Raw genomic sequence first — 15,940 nt, forward strand, 5'->3', positions numbered from 1 at the left:
CAGGACTCAGGAATGATTTTGAGAAGGAAAAATGGTTTATTTATGGCCGGCTGGACTCAGGAGCTTTCTGTTTGAATCCCGAGCCCAGAACAAGATTTTCAAATGTTTTTTATACAGAGAGGAAAGGCCAAATGGTCCCTTTGTTTCAGTTCTCAATAGGCTTCAATTAGCATATCTGTCTTTCACATCTTAGGTAAGCTTTTTGGGTGGACTCCAGACATTCTAGATAAGCTTTTAACATATTTGGTTTGCATTTCCCCTAAATACTTAAAGTTTATAGACCTTGCATTCTTGAACTGTTTCCTGGGACTGGTGTAGTTGCCATTGTTACTAAGGGCAGGACTGCAGCCTTTTACTGTTCTACACCCACAAGTCAAACAGCTTAGGTTATCTCTGAAGAGACAAAGACCCTCCAACCCATAGCCCACATCACTCTAACCTCCAAGCCACCCCAGGGCTTGCCTTGGGATCAACTTGAACTGATGCCCGAAAAGACCCTGGGGAGATGATTCGACCAGGACCTCACTGGCAGCCACCTTCCTTTCTTTTGCTGTTTTGGCCCACTCCCAATGTCTCAAGCCTATTTCTTTTCCCTTTTCTCCTCCAACTAATCTCCCATGAGACTCGCTCACTTTAACCTCAAAGAGCCTCTCTCAGTGAAATATTTTATCTTAAACTCTCAATTACATACCTTTATTTTTAGATATGATCTAATGTGTATTTAGCTTGTCTTTGCAACTCTTCTCTAAATTCCTTGGTCAGCAGATAACTATTTTGTGGATCTTGCTATCACACATTCCACCCAGCACTGTGGAGAACTGTGTTCAAGAAATACTCAATTGATTATGACTGTGATTCTTTATTATTCAAAAAAGTTACTTCTTAAGATAATGCTATTATTTAGACATTTATGTTTCCAAACCCAATTATACAGTGATTCCATCATCATAGTTAAACAAAGTATGTTTATAAAAGAAGCCTATGTTAGTGAAAAGCAGTGATGCAGCTTTAAGTGGCAAATACCATTTAAGTGGTATTTGAATCCGGTCATTCAAATACATGTTAAAATGTGTGTACATTGGTTTACTTTTCTTTGAAAATAATGCTGTCTTAAGGGGTATATTTTTCTGACATCATATAGATCTGAAAGCTTAAGAAGGAGAGGCTTGAAGTGTAGACCTCAGACCACAAAATTCACCAAAAAACGATCTGAGCTTTATAATGCATCCAGGGTTAGTCTTTGTGCTACAATGAGTGTCATTAACTTTAATATATACATGAGAGCCTCCTGTATAGCTTAAATTCTTAGTTCTCTTTGTTCTGATGGGCTCAAAGTGTTTTATGCTACTTTTTCTTCTGCTATCGCCACTAAGTTACAGGTAAATTAAAGACAAGAAAAAGCCAAGCCCCCTCCACTCCTTCCTCACTACTGCCAAGCCCACCGATGTGTCATGAGCGAGGACTAAGTCATCTGAGATGACGCTTGCGTGGTTCCTTAAGTGCCCAAGTCCTGATTACAGTGTGAGCCCTAAGAGCCTGCCTCTTGACTCCGTGTAGAGACTGGAAAAAAGCAATGGCTTTTCCTGTCTTTCCAAGGGAGCACTCAATGCAGGACCCTGCCTTGCTCCTGGGCATACATATTCTGGGTTAAAAGCTGATCATAAGAGCCTCAGGGGATGCCGCACACTGTGTGGCATTAAAAATTGTATTACTATTCATGGTGGTAAGGAAAAAAACGAAAATAGAATAGGTTTGCTAGCTACAAAGGTTGATCACATGGCTATCCACTTCTCTCTCTGCTTCCTGTTTTCATTTCCACTCTCCTTTACAGCCAAGAACCATTCAGTGAGAACCAAGAAGGTGTTGGGACTCAGTCCCCCGCAAACTGATGCTCCCTGCCGAGCCCTCTGCTAGGCGACAGAGCCACCCATCCCCTAAAATGCTGCCCAAACAGTTTATTTCAGAATTTTCAGTCACTCTCAAACCTCGAGGTTGCTGTTCTTAGAAGTAGATAACCTCTTCACAGACCAGACTAGCTCATTAAACGTCCCGCCTACCTCCCCTCCCACATAGAGATTGTGCTTTCCGCTTCATCCGTTTTCTCCTCCAAAAGTATGAGAGAAAATTTCCCGTGTATTCCCAGATTTGCCACTTATTCTTCCACACAGATCGTGTGGTTTAATGAGTATAAGTTCTCCTGTATTTCAATAAGTCTGAAGCCAGTTTGCAGCAAAGCAAAAACCCAAAATGTCCACACACACACACAACCTTTTTTTTCTTTTTTGCATTAGTTAGATATTTTGGTAGCAAGAACCAGAGATTTTTTTTTCCTGGTATCTTCAGGATAAAGGATATACATGGACTCAAATTGTAAGCAGAAATCCCCAGAAACCGAGAGGGCCTGGCTATTTTCTATTGGAAATTTAGACATTCTGGCCTGCTGCTCTCTTGCTTATTACATCCTACTTCTCTTTACCCATGGCCAGTCTTCTCTGGTATAAATTCCAGAGAAAGGCAGCCTAATTGACTGGACTGGTTGCCGCTGTCCCTGGAAGTCAGGGTCCTCCATGCAGGGCCTCCGTGCCCTCCACCGCCCTTCTTCCTTCCTGGCAGTGGCCACCCCTTCACGAACAGCAGCCTGGAGCTTCTTCTCTCAACTGTGCGCTGTAGAGTGAGCAGTCTTAGTTAGGATGGTCATTGGGCAGAGCAGGCCCAAGGGTTGTCCCAACAAGCACAACTCAGAAGCAGCTGTCGGTGCTGATGACACCCAGGGAGACTCACCTGTTTTCTACGTCTGGGCCGCAGGAGGCAGTCTCTGAGCCACCCAGAGTGTGCAGACACAGAGCCAAAAATTCCCAGGGTTCCTCTCACTCCCTCTTAAGTTTGTCTCAGGGGTAGGATAAGACTCTTCATCTTCAGATGTATCAAAACATGGTTTCATGCCCTAGATCTGGCTGGGCTCCAAAATTGGACAGAGGTGCCAATTTCTGGGTTCCTTTTTTTTTTTTTAATTTTTTTTTTTTCATTTATTTCTCTCCTCTTCCCCCTGCCCCCCCAGTTGTCTGCTCTCTGTGTCCATTTACTGTGTGTTCCCCTGTGACTGCTTCTGTCCTTATCAGTAGCACTGGGAATCTGGTTCTTTTTGTTGCATCATCTTACTGTGTCAGCTCTCTGTGTGTGCAGCACCATTCTTGAGCAGGCTGCACTTTCTTTCGCACTGGGCCCCTCTCCTTACGGGGCGCACTCCTTGCATGTGGGGCTCCCTACGCGGGGGACACCCCTGCGTGGCAGGGCACTCCTTGCGCGCATCAGCACTGCACAGGGGCCAGCTCCACACGGGTCAAGGAGGCCCCGGGGTTTGAACCGCAGACCTCCCATGTGGTAGACGGATGCCCTATCCATTGGGCCAAGTCCACTTCCCTCTGGGTTCTTTTATCATTAAATTTTCTTGGTACTTTTTTAGTACTTTGCAAATTGTCATCTCATGGATCATTGTACAAATAAGAGTCAAAGGTTTCCTTTCTGTAAGCTTAACCATTGATACTTGCAGAAATAAACACAAGAACAAAAAAAAAGAGATTAACAAATATGCCATCCAACTTTCCCTAAATTAGGAAAGCAGATTCAAAGCAAATTAAAATGAGTGAAATATCTTCTGTTGTGAAAGTCTCCCATTATTTTTTCAATTTAATTATAAGAAATAGTTTGAATTCTATTGACTTTATAAACTCCTTTATATAAACAGCAAGTCTAACAACTATAATACCTGCACTTCCTAATTTGCATGGCCCAGTCACACTCAATTTGATGGTTCATAGTTTAATTGCTGTTCAAAATCTCTGCAATAGGAGAGTCTCTCTTTTTAAGTACTGTAAGATTCAGAGAAAATTTGCTTAAATATCAAGTTAGGATATACCTTTGATATTAAATGTTTTTTAAAAAGATATTTTGAACTAGTCAGGAGACTATCAGTCTAAAGGTTAAAAGCAATTAAAAAGTTTAATGTACCCACCAAGAGTGCCAGAAATTACTTTAAAAATGGAATGGTCCAGATAGTGCTATTTCACAGCATCAGCCATCTTTACAATAGCTCTGTGCATCAGTTAATCCTCACTGGTGTTCCCAACCCTGTGCATTGCAAAGATGCCATGCTCCAGTGATTTAGCAAGAAACTAGACTGACATAATTTCCTCTTTCAAAAATTTTTTTCATATTTCAAAGATTTCATTAGCTTAATTATAGCACCATTTAATCAATGTTGATTTTCTCCATTATCATATTGAGATTTATTTTCTTGCTTTGCTTTTTTTTTTTTTTTTAGGGGCCAGGGGCCAGGGCCAGGGGCCAGGGATTGAACCCAGGACCTCATATGTGGGAAAGCAGAGCTCAACCACAGATCCATATTGACTTCCCTGTGTTGGTTTTTTCATTTGTTTTGCTCATGGTTCTTTGTTTTTTTATTTTGGGAGGCACCTGGATCCAAACCGGGACCTCCCATTTGGGAGGCAGGAGCTCAGTCACTTGTGCCACATCCACTCCCAGATTTCATTTTTAATATCAGTTAGTGTAACCTGGTTTTTTGAGGGTATAGAAATCTAAAATATCATTTATTTTACTGGCATACCACTTCATGGACAATGAAACCAATTCATCAGCCCTGTCTTAGTTGGTTCATTCCATTTGCTCTGGTTTGGCTAATTTTTGTAAGGTGAGCTCCATGAAAAGTTGTAAGAATTAATTATTCTTAGTCAAGGCCATGGAGCCTGAAATTCTTGTATGTTTGCAGAGGTAAGTGCCTATGCTGACATTTACATAAGACTCCCTGGCCTTGTAGCACAGATTCTGAAAACTTGAAGCTTCAACTTGAAAATAACAGACCTTTAGTTGTGCTTTTTTCAAGCCAGTTTTAAAACTATGAAGCAAAAAAAAAAAGAAAGAAAAATAAGAAAGCAAGAGACTCTAAAGTTGCCTCTTGTTTTAACCCTATATAACAGGTTCTTAACTCTTTTTGTTGCATGGACCCCTTTGCGAGTCAGGTGAAAACCATGCACCCCTTATTAAGTCCACACTATACAGTGTATTATTTAATAAATATATCACACCCACACCAACACATCATCGTTTTTTAAAATTTCAATTCAAGCTCATGGACCCCTTATTAAGAACCCCTTCTATATAATATCTCTCTTGTAGGAATTCAAGCGTTTACCACCAATAAGTTTCTGTAGAACCATAAATCTGTACATAACTTTTCCCTGGTATCCCTCTATGTGTAGTTTGCTACCATTTTACTAGGCTATAGATTTGTATCTTCATTTATTTGGTGGTAAGTTTTCTGATATTTGCATAATATTATTCTATTTCCAAAGATTTTCATGTTACCTCATTTGAATTGAACAATTCTGAAAAGTAACTTGGTTTATATGTCAGCTGTGTTTTATAGATGAAGAAATTGAGGTTCCTGCATATTAAGATCACAGACAGAAGTAATAAGTGAGCTCAGCATTTTAAAAAAGCATAATGGATGCTTTTCCCAGGAATATGAATTTGCAAAATTATGAGGAAAAATCCTGCATATAGAACTCCTAATGCCCTGATAATGTTAGATAAATAAATCTGCTCTTTAACTTTAGGATCTTCAGATTTGTTGAAAGAACATAGTAAGAAAAATGTCTAAATGCTTAGATCCATCTTTCTCAAGCTAGGTTACCATGACATATCCTTTTATTTAAAGTACCCATTTTATTTGAAGAGTTAGAAGGTAAAGTTTAAATTCTGTGTTCATACATGTGTGCATTCACATTGTCACATACATGTGCAACCAAAATCATCAGATGCTCCTTTAACAATATTAGACATCTTGAGTTGTTTTAAATAGAAGTGCACAGATAGGAAAATTTTTTTAATTGTGCACTCGGAATATATAAACAGTTATCCATTGAATTCACTTTGGAATGGTACTTTTTTGCTTGAAAGCTATGAGTTTTGTGAGTTTGGATACTTATTGCGCTATCTTAAATTTTGGACAAAAAGAATGATTTTGAACAAAATAAGAATTATTTTGATAGCATACTTCACTACCTAGATGCTCTAGGCTAACATATGAGAAAGTTCTTGTAAGATACATTAGAGATTACAAACTCAACACAAAAATATTTTTTTTCTTTGTGGAAAAAAAAAACAAGTGTGACAAAGTTTTGTTAATTCATTGTCCTCCCTGAAATAAGAAAAAAAATTCAGGTATTTATTGCACAATAATTGCCAGAATTACTGCAATGAAATTACCTACTGCAGTATGAGGGTTGGAAGAAGATATTTATTCATGGGGTGTGTGACCCACTTAAACTCTTCTTTCATTTATATATGATATAATTAAAGTGTCAGTGGAAACATAAATAACATTTTCATGCAAATTCCTTCACATAAAAAGTCTTTGGAAAAATATTTCCCTGCAACTATTAAAGAGACTGACCCAGTGAAACAGGTATTATGTCAAACTGCTGAATAATATAAACAACTTGAACTCTCAATAAAACTATGATCTTGTAGAAATTTCCATCGAGTGTTGCTTGAGAATCTGCACTCAACTTCCTCAATGGTTAGTCTGATGTGGCTCATAAAGCAATGAAAATCTTTTGCCATTTGTAGTCATACATTAATATAAATGTGCGTTTATTCTGAGCGAAAGAATCTTGGCTAGTGACGATTCACACCATGGCCACCTTTGATTCCATCAAGGAGCTAAATGAATGTCGGCAGTCCCTGCAGCAGCTGGCTGAGAAGAGGAGCCAGCTCTTGGGCAGTGCCCATGAAGTACAGAGATTCCACAGAGATGCTGATGAAGCCAAAGAATGGATTGAAGAGAAGAGTCAGGCTCTAAATACAAACAATTGTGGCCATGATCTGGCCAGGGTCCAAGCCCTGCAGCGCAAGCACGAGGGCTTCAAGACAGAACTTTGTGCTCTTGGCGACAAGGTAAATTCCCCTAGAGAAGTAGCAGAGTGCCTGATCCAGTCCCATCCTGGGTCAGCAGAGGACCTACAGGATGAATGCATGGAGTTAAACCAGGCCTGGAACAGCCTGGGAAAACATACAGACCAACGCAAAGCCAAGCTGGGTGACTCCCATGACCTGCAGTGCTTCCTTAGAGATTTCCAGGACCTCCTGTCTTGGATCAATGGATTATGGGGATTGATGGCCTCCAGCAAGTGAGCCAAAGATGTCCCAGAGCTGAAGTTTTGCTGGAGCAACACCAGTACACCGGACGGAAATTGATGCCAGGGCTGGCACTTCCCAGGCATTTGATCAGTTTGGGCAACAGCTGTTGGCTCATGGGCACTATGCCAACCCAGAGATCAAAGTGAAACTGGATATTCTAGATTGAGAATGTGCAGATCTGGAGACGGCCTGGGTTGAACCCAGGATGATGTTGGATCAGTGCCTTGAACTGCAGCTGTTTCATTGGGACTGTGCGCAGGCTGAGAACTAGATAGCTTCCTGGGAGGCCTTCCTCAACACTGAAGACAAAGGAGACTCCTTGGACAGTGTGGAAGCTCTGATTGAAAAAACATGAGGACTTTGGCAAAGCAATTAATGTCCAGGAAGAGAAGAGTGCTGCTCAGCAGTTCCTTGCTGACCAGCTCGTCTCTGCTGGTCACTATGCTAAAAGAGACATTTCTAGTCTGCACAATGAGATTTTGGACAGGTGGTGACATCTAAAAGGCCAATAATTGAGAAAAGGTTGAAGGTAAGAGGATCCCAAACCCTTTAGTTGTTCAGCCGAGATGCAGATGAAATTGAGGGTAAAATTGAGGGGAAAAATTACAGAGAGTGAGTGCTGAGCCTACAAGGATCCCACCAGCATTCAGAGCAAGCACCAGGCCCTCAAAGCAGAGCTGCATGCCAATGCAGACCAAATCCATGGGGTCATTAATATGGGAAACTCCCTTACTGAACATGGGGCCTGTGCTGGCAGTGAAGAGGCTATCAAGGCTAGGCTGGCTGCTTTAGCTAACCAGTGGCAGTTTCTAGTGCAGAAATCAGCAGAAAAAAGCCAGAAACTGAAAGCAGCCAGTAGGCAGCAGAACTTCAACCTTGGAATCAAGGGCTTTGACTTCTGGCTCTCTGAAGTGGAAGGCCTTCTGGCATGTGAAGATTACAGCAAACAACCTGCTGAAAAAGCACTAGTTTCCGGAGGTGGACACATCTACCCATGAGGATCGCTTGAAGGACCTGATGACCAGCAGTGATGTTGCCATCTCCCAAGTAAAGAACAAGTGGATCATCATTGACGTTGCTTTCAGAAGATCAAAACCATGGCAGCTTCCTGGTGAGCCAAACAGAATGAATCCCATTGCCTATACCAGTTCTTCTGGGATATGGATGATGAGGAATCCTGAACCAAGGAGAAGAACCTGTTTGTGAGTTCTGAGGATTATGGCTGAGACTTCAGAACCTGAGGAAAAAGTACAAATGGCTGGAGGCAGAACTGCCTGCTCATGAGCCAGCAATTCAGGGTATCTTGAACCCCAGGAAGAAATTGTCTGATGAAAACACTATTGGGAAGGAGTAGATTCAGCAGCATCTGACACAATTTGTAGAGCACTGGAAAGAGCTAAAGCAGCTGGCAACAGTCCAGGGTCAGTGGCTAGAAGAATCCTTGGAGTATCAGTAGTTTGTAGCCAATATGCAAGAGGAAGAAGCCTGGGTCAATGAGAAAATGACCCTGGTAACCAGTGAAGATTGTGGTGGCACTCTTGCTAATATACAGGCTTGCTGAAGAAACATGAAACTTTTGAGACAGACTTCATTGTCCACAAGGACCATGTGAGTGATGTTTGCACTAATGGACATGACCTCATTAAGAATAATAATCACCATGAAGAGAACATCTCTTAAAAAATGAAGGTCTTTATATGAAAAAGTAGCAGACCTGGAAGCTCAGAGGAAAACTAACCTTAATAAAATTCTGACTTCCTTCAGTTCAATTAGAAGACTGATGAGGTGGAATCTTCGATTGGTGAAAAGGAGAACAGCTTGAAGACAGATGATTAAGGCCAAGATCTATATTCTGTCCAGAATCTTCTTGCCAGACAGGAAACCTTTGATGCTGGCCTGCAGGCCTTCCAGCAGGAAGGCATAGCCAACATCACTGCCCTTAAAGATCAGCTGCTGACCAGCAAGCACATTCAGCCAAAGGCCATCGAGTCCCAGCATGACTCCTTCATGAAAAAATGGAACCAGCTTCTGGCCAACTCAGCCACCAGGAAGAAGAAGCTGCTGGAGGCTCAGAGTCATTTCCTCAAGGTGGAGGACATTTTCCTGAACTTTGCTAAAAAGGCTTCCACTTTCAATAGCTGGTTTGAAAATGTATAGCAGGATTTAACAGACCCAGGGTGCTGCAACTCCCTGGAATAAATCAAAACCTTACATGAGGCCCATGAGGCCTTCTGCTTCTCCCTCAGCTCAGCCCAAGCTGACTCCAACCAGCTGGCTGAGCTAGACTGCCAAATCAGGAGTTTCTGTGTGGTCTCAAACCCCTATACCTGATTCACCATGGAAACCTTGGAGGAAACCTGGAGGAACCTGCAGAAAATCATCAAGGAATAGCAGCCGGAGCTGCAGAAGGAACAGTTCCGGCAGGGGGAGCTGTGCCAGGAGATTGCCCAGCATGCCAACACATTCCACCAATGGGTCCAAGAGACCAGACAATATCTCCTTGATGGGTTCTGAATGGTGGAAGAATCAAGGACCCTGGAATCCCAGCTTGAAGATATCCAATGCAAACATCCAGAGATTTGAGCCATGAGAATTCAGCTCAAGAAGATTAAGGACCTGGTGATGCCATGGAAGAAAAACACTTATCCTGGACAGCAGGTACACTGAGCACAGCACAGTGGGCTTAGCCCAGCATGGGCCTAGCTGCACAAACTGGGCATGCATATGCAGCACAACCTGGAGTAGCGATCCAGGCCAGGAACACAACAGGTGTGACAGAGGAAGCCCTCAGAGTTTAGCATGATGTTTAAGTACTTTGACGAGGACAATTCTGGCAGACTGAACCACAAGGAGGTCAAGTTCTGCCTGTGCTCTCTGGGCTATGACCTGTCCATGATGGAGGAAGGGAAACCCGAACCTGAGTTTGAGGCAATCCTGGACACTGGGGATCCAAACAGGGATGGCCATGTCTCCCTGCAAGAATGCGTGGTTTTCATGACCAGCCATCAAACTGAAAACCTCAAGGCGGGTGAGGAGATTAAGAGTGACTTCTAGGCCCTCAGTTCTGAGGAAAGCCTTCTGTGACCAAGGAAGCGCTATATCAGAACCTGACTCGAGAACAGGCAGACTACTGTGTCTCCCCATGAAGCCCTGTGTGGACGGTGAGGGCTGTGACCTGTCCGCTACTTGGGAAAAACAATTCTGGTCCATCACAATTGCCATGTTGCCATGCGGACCCAGATCCATGTTTTGAAGCCAGCTGCCCTCATTCTGCCTTCAGAAAAATCTAAGCAGTTAGATGGTTAGTTCCCTTCTTGTTCTCCCTCCCTCTCCTAAATTACTGTTTTCATATAAAAGACAAATAAATGACTTGACTCTCACCCTCCCCCCCAAAAAAATGCTGAACCTCACACGGAAAAGTTGTCAGAGCTCCCTATTTCAACCCAATTTTCTGAGACTGATAGAACTCAATTGCTCATTCACACATGAATAGACAGGTTGTTTCTGAAGATATGTAGTGGTTGTTCTGGAAGATAAGCAATTAAAATATTTACGTTATATAAAAAGACACATATATTTTGAAGTATACAATATTTGTACACATTTTTAAGATCGGACCTGAGGCTTAAGGAATTTATGCTCATCATAGGATCCTTTGGACAGTGTCCCCTGACTGCTAGAAATACCTCTTAAATCTTTGTCTCCTTAAGATTATTTCTATGGATAAATGAAAGGATAATTGCCTTTAGTGCTTTTGATCAGCCTGGGAATTCCACATTAAATTTATTAGTTTCTTTCTTTCTTAAAGGTTAAAGACTATTCTTTACTGACAATACACAATGAGAGAAAGGGCTTTGGAATCAGATAAACCTGAGTTGGAATTCTTTGGTTACTTCTTCCTAGGTTAAGTCATCTTTGGTATGCATTGACTTCTCTTGTTTTTTTTCTTACCTATTACTAAAATAATTTTATTGCTTTTCTCTAAGGATAAAAAATTAGCATAAGGCAATTAATGCAGTGCCTTCCGAAGGGCATATATTCCCTGAGGAATTTGCCCAGTACATAGAGTTAGAATTCTCTATTAAAGATTCCTGGAGGTTCCCCTTAGGAAATTTAAGAGCTAGGACCTTCCACTTGGTCCTACCGATCTGCAATTTAAAGATTCCCCTAAACCCAATGCTGCCGATGCTATAATAAAATAGTAAATAAATCAGGGAGCTGATACTTGGATAAATCAGATCCTCACAGAGACCTGAAACCTACCACTCTCAGGGACCAAGTTGGGTAATATTTAACAATACTCTTTTGTCTGACATGTTAATTCTTTGACCTGAGAGACAGGAGATAGATTTGAGAGAAGGTCTGACCAAAGACTTCCAGCTTATCCTGTTCATCCTTCATTGCCAGTCTTCTTACATCTTAATTGTTGGGAAATGTAAGAATAAGGTAAAGACATACTTAAGATTTTGTGAGGGAGAGTACATCAGAACTTAAGATTGATCTTCAGAAAATTAGTACATGCTGTCGCCCTGGAATTTTTAACCCAATTCATAAAATGTATAATATTGGAAAATTTGTTATTTATGCAAAGAAGTCTAATACCAGAACAATATAACTGGGTTAGAATTTTATACATTTGAGGAGAAAAATTACTGATCATTGAATTATATTGTTGAACTATATTGATACATTGAGGACATGGCAGATTAATTTTTAAAGGCTAATAATATAACTTTGATAGCTGCCAACTCAGAAAAGTAGTAGTGCTTTATTATACTCAGCATCCATTTTTCTTAGAAAATTTTAATAAGGTAGGAAAAGAAGGGAAATTAGATAACATACTTTAAAGGTGAAAATTACAAACATCCCCATTAACGCTAGGAAAAAGGTAATGATGCCTTCTATTTTGATAGTAAAGTTCTTTATTTAAGTTTTGTTTTATTGTTATTTGCCAATGCGATAAAACAATAAGTAAGAACAATCCCAGAGAATCGATGCAAAAATGTGTTAGGGTAAACAAAAATTCAGTGAAATAAGTGATTACAAGATAAACTTTGAAAACACAGTAGTTAACAAATTAAAAGGGAAACATCATCATCTCAATAGATACAGAAAACGCAGTTGATAAAATCCAAAATCATTTTAAAAATGCAAAACCTCTCTAGAAACAGAAAAAAAAATGTATGTAGCCTACAGTGAAAAATATACAGAAAGCATATTTAATGGTGACACATTGAATATTTTCCCTTTGTAATCAGGAACAAACAAAAAATGTTTGCTATCACTACTTCCATTTAACTTTGAATTAGAAGTCTTCAAAGTGTAATAGGGTGGAAAAAAATTTTTTTGCACATTACATAACTTTGTGCATAAAAATTTCAGAAGGATATATAGCTATATTGTTAGGCTTATGAATGTTAAGGGTTTGTTCTTATATATTATCAATACAGTTAAAAGTAAATTTTAGAAAAATATAACACTATAATATTACCTACAAAATTGTGTCCTACTTGGGACTATATCCAACAAAAGATATTCATACCATATTTATGGGTTGAGTGTCTCAATACTGTAGAGATGTTAATTCTCCCCAAACTGATTTGTAGATACAAAGCTCTACTAATCAAAATCTCTACACATTTATTTTGTGTATGTGTTAACTCGATAAGCTGATTCTAAAATATATTTGAGAAAACCAAGAGCCAAGAATAGTAAATAACCACTTGAAGAAGAACAAGATAAAAGAACTTGTTCTTCATGATTTCAAGATATATGATAATTTTCTAGTTATTTAAGATACTGTAGTATTGGTGCAAAGATGTACAAATCAACAAACATTGAATGAAGAGTCCAGAAACAGGCCTATGCATATACAGATCCCTGGTATTAGACAAAGGTAAATTAGTAACCAAAGGATGGTCTTTGGATTTAAAAAACACAAAACCGATTAAACAAATCATTGTACATCTATACTTTGAGATATTATATTGCCATTTAAAAAATATATGGTTTAACTATGTTCTGAATTAGAAAGGTCATTCATTCAGCAAGTACTTTGGAGACAGCTGCTATGCACCATGTACTATAAAGTGTTTTCTTCCAAATTATATTCCTAAAGTAACAAAATAAATTACATCATTGCATCTAATTGTGATTTTTGACTCCTGTATTTTTCCAACTCCCATCTTACTCACATGAACGTCCTTACAAACTTTTGCCCCACTCTCTCTCTCTGATTCCCTTCTTCCTTTCACTCAGTTTCAGCCATTCTTCTCTTCTTTATTTTCCACTCAATACTCCAGTCACTCCTCTACCAGGGAGCTTCTGCCTAGAATTCCTATGACCTGCTCTTTCAGCTGATTAAGGTCTTCATTAAATCATTCCACTCTTCTTTTGGTCGGGTTACCTCTGATAGCAACACTTACATATCCACATACACGCTCTCCCCATTTCCTTTTTTATTTTCCTTTGTAGCACTAAGTACCATCTGAAATGATATCTATTTACCTGTTTGTTTAATTATTGTCTGAATTGGCACATAATATAAGCTCTGTAAGAATAGGAATTTTTGTCTATTTTGTTCATTGCTATCCAAACACTAGAACAGCACCTGACATATTAAGAGTACATACAGTGCCTGTGTGTATGTAAAAACAGAGAGAAAGCTGAAAAAGAATACTAGCAAACTGTTAGCAGTTGTCATTTATGGTGAGGAGGGTGATGGTGGAGGAAGGATGAAGAGCACTTTGACTTTTTATTCTATATGTTTTTCTATGTTGCTTGAATTGTATATTTTTAAAAGTCACGGTTTTGAATGTTCTGGAACAGCCTTGTAAAACAGATAGCAAAATCCACAAACTAAGGACAGTATCTACAGCAAAGCAGGGTTTATTCAAAACCGTAAACTGCAAGGGGGTAAGCCTCCAACAGCTAGACAACGTGTGTGCTGGAGCTTTCTGCATGAGAGGAACAAGCACAGCAACAGTCTTCTCATCGCCCTGAGAACAGGTGTTCCAGAGATCCCAGAGGAACACACTGGAAAACTTAGAGCAGCAGAAACTGTGAGGGAATTTTGCCCATTCCAGTATGCAGGGCAAAGCATGGAGTCTGTAGCAAATCCAAAAAGGCTAAAGCAATCTATAACCTTTCAAAGGTCAAACGCAGAAGCTCTCTTCCACATTGTAAAGCCCCCCACTGAGGAGAAGCTGCTGGGAGTATAAGCCAAACAGAAAATGGGGATAAATAGGAACTAGGGAAAACAAAAGTCCTGATAAAATTGGGAAGACGGCAACAAATGAGGCATAGCTTAAAAAGTAGGAAGCAAAAGGAAAGGGAGCTCTACCTGCTTGAAAAACCTCTATTCCTTCCTGAAAGTTCAAGAATACAAATTTCATATTAAAATGAGCAAGGAAAAAGGATCGTGGTTAAATGTCCTATAAAATTATGAAGGGTAATCAGATACAAAATAATGTCCCTACAATGAAATTGTGCCAGAAGGACGTAATCACCCAAATAATAAATTCTAACATATTTAAAATATAACATTTCAAACCAAGCTTAAAGAAATTTTGAAAATGGTAAAAATATGAGAGAACAACATAAATCACCATTAAGTTCAAAAAGACAGAAATGTGGTGATACAACCCAAGAAAGAATTAGAAATAAAAGAGATGATAAATTAAACAAGAACAATTAAAAGGAATACAGTAGTAAGTGAATACAACAAATGCCTTATAATGTCTCAAGAAAAAAGAAGGTAAAAAAGAGGAAAAAGGTTAAAATAAAAAAGAAATGAAGACAGGTAAAGAGTGTCAGCATATATATGATTGGAGTTCCTGAAAAAGAAAACCCAAATAGTGTAATAAAACTGAATAAAATCTAAATTTCATATTTACTCTTTTAGCAAATATTTTAAAAACAATTTAAGAAAAGTTTTTAAGTTTTTTGAAAAGTGAGAAAACATGAGATTCCATATTGAAAGGACACATTGCATATTTGAAAAAAATATGCCTAAATAACCAACACTGAAACATATTTTAGAAAATCTAATGGAATTTGAGGAAAAAGGAATTTTCTTTAAACATGCAGGCAAAAAGACCAAGTCATTTATTAGGGAGAGAAAATCAGTACATCATCAGAGTTTTTGGCATCAATCATTTGTGCAGCAGAAAATGGAGTAATATACTTATGGTATTCAAAAGAGAAAAAGTGAAGCAAGATATCCAAACTGTCTTTCAAGTATGAAGGCTAAAGACAAACTGCAATCAATATGCAAAAATACAGAAAATTATTTCCTTTAATACTTCCTGTGGAATAACTAGAGAATGAACTTCAGACACTCAAAGTAACTGGGCAGATGTGGATTTAAGGACTGGTGGAGAGCTTAAAATTAAATGAATGTTATAAGGGAAACTAGATATCATATATATTCTACACTGTAGATAGAATAGCTAATAAATAATGGGTATGGGGATTGGAAGCACATATATAAAGTAGAGAAGCATGCTATTTGCTTTATAATTATTAACTGGGTTTAAAAGGATAGTACTGCAAGTCAGATACTGGAGAAGAGGAAACAGTGGCAAAAAGATATTACTAGATTATTTCAATATTGTTCTTAAATTGAGGTTGGTAAAAAATAGTAAAAAAAAAAAAAAAAGAGGAGGGGACAATGATATTATACAACAATATTATCATGTTGTTAGAACAAAAATGCAAACCT

The 15,940-nt window shown here is 39.1% G+C and overlaps 1 protein-coding gene and 1 pseudogene across 3 annotated transcripts in view; both read left to right on the plus strand.

Moving 5' to 3' along the window:
* Window positions 1–15,940, plus strand: part of PIK3C2G (phosphatidylinositol-4-phosphate 3-kinase catalytic subunit type 2 gamma) — a 646,925-nt gene that overhangs the window by 536,235 nt on the left and 94,750 nt on the right. The window lies entirely within an intron of this gene.
* LOC139437065 (spectrin alpha chain, non-erythrocytic 1 pseudogene) lies at window positions 6,715–10,364 on the plus strand (annotated as a pseudogene).

The sequence above is a fragment of the Dasypus novemcinctus genome, chromosome 20 (assembly GCF_030445035.2).
Source record: "Dasypus novemcinctus isolate mDasNov1 chromosome 20, mDasNov1.1.hap2, whole genome shotgun sequence".
Taxonomy (NCBI): Eukaryota; Metazoa; Chordata; class Mammalia; order Cingulata; family Dasypodidae; genus Dasypus; species Dasypus novemcinctus.